Consider the following 2,123-nt stretch of genomic DNA (forward strand, 5'->3'; position numbering starts at 1 on the left):
TGCAGATACATGAAAATTTTACTGAATGTTTATATTAGCATTTCCTATACACCATACAATTTTGAAAATATTTTGACTCTTTTTGAGCTGTTTACGGACATTTTCAGTTTTCAATTTTTTTAGTTTTTTTTTTCTATAAATATCAGTAAAGTTTTATCTGTTGGGCCAAAAAGTGTAAAAATTTAATACAAAGCTCCTGATATATTGTTACAATATCAGTTGAAAAATATTAAAAATACATAGGCACAATTTTTTTTTATAAGCATTTAAAGATCGAATTTTGACAAAATTTACCAAATTTTAATTTGAATAATTATTTTGTAGTTAAAAATGTATAAAATGTTCAACTTTTGTATCTAAGAATTGAAAATTTAAAACAAGATTCCACGTAAGTAATTAATTCTGTTACCAAAAAATCTAAAAAATACATTTACACAGTTTATTTTTATAGTCATTTTAAGTACAAATTTCGACGAAATTACTTATTGTATTAACGCGTTATAAGTACCTAATGGATTTTGTGATATGATTAATTTGGAATTTATTATAGGTACCTATTATAGGTCATTTTTTTTTTAATACCATATATAATATTATGTCTTGTACCTAGACTGACATACCGTCTCCGCTCAGAATCGTTTTTCTTATACAATGATATTATATCATTGAATTCAAATTTAATACCATCCATTATACAGTGACCCACTTGTAATCTACTGTACAGCAGAGCGACATCCACTTACCCACCTTTTTAAAATTACATATCAATTAATTGGAAACGTATGTTACATTGCTGCCATCCGTAAGATTAAATTCTTACTGACTATCTACATAATTGATAAATAATTTTTATAATCTTAACTTATTTGAAAGAAAACATGTTATAAATGACACAACCATGCAGTTCCGTAGCCAGAAATTTTTTTGTTGGCCACTTAATTTTATTCTCGAGATTTTGTAGAAAGAAAATACTATCACCTGTTACTATATGACACCATGTCATAAAAATAATTACGGAAATGAATATACCCCAGTGCCACCTCCAACTCATAGGCGTTGATTGGGGATGGGACTTAGCCCGCTAAAATTTAATCTCCCACCTATGGTGGGTCGGGTTACGGCACTGACTCAAACGATAAGAACTTTATCACTAATCGTGACACTAATTAGTAAAAATTGAAAAATGAAAATATTTTGCTCCCCTTCCCCTATTGACTAATTTTCGCAGACGCCATTCTTCCAATATTCATATGGTAGGAGAATTGTAATTTGTAACAACTGTGTGACGAGAGTACGATACAATGTCAAACGACAGTCGAATGTTTCGTGCGATTGGGCGGCATAATAACTGCTATTGTAACAATGTATCAGGAGCCTTGTATTAATTTTTTACACTTTTTGGCCCAATAGATAAAACTTTATTGATATTTATAGACAGGGCCGTCCCAAGGTTTTTCGGGGCCAGGGGCAAATTAATTTGGGGGCCCTTCAACCATAATAATAAGATATGATAAACAAAGTACTCACTGAGAATAACAAAATGTTTATAAACGTATTTTTCCAAACCTTAACCAATCAAGCTCATTTAAATTCATGTACCTACTGCATTACATACTTACATAATATAATTGAATATTATTCATATTATTTATATCAATATTATTCAAGACATTATTAGCAATGTATTACCATGTATACAAAAAACTACAATTTATTCCTAGATGGTTATAAATATTCAAGGAAAATATTAACTTGGATGTTTATAGGATTAAATAAATAGATAAGGTAGATTAAGAAAATTAAAAAAAATGTACATTTATTATTTTATTATTTTAAATAAAATATTAAAATGTATATTACTATATTAGAACACCTTTTTCCTAGCTTTTTTTTCAGCAAAGCTGTCTATAACATCATCATAATCTAGAGTCTTTGCCAACTTGTGTTCGATGGAGAGAAGTATTAAATGATTTAAGCGGTTTTCTTCTGTAGTTGAACGTAAATAACTTTTTATTAATTTCAGTTTACTGAAAGATCTTTCTCCCGTTGACACAGACGTGGGAATGGTAGAAAGTATTCGAAGACAAATACATATTTGAGGTAGTATATTTTGAAGTCCTTTC

This window comes from Acyrthosiphon pisum, chromosome A1, assembly GCF_005508785.2.
Source record: "Acyrthosiphon pisum isolate AL4f chromosome A1, pea_aphid_22Mar2018_4r6ur, whole genome shotgun sequence".
Lineage (NCBI taxonomy): Eukaryota > Metazoa > Arthropoda > Insecta > Hemiptera > Aphididae > Acyrthosiphon > Acyrthosiphon pisum.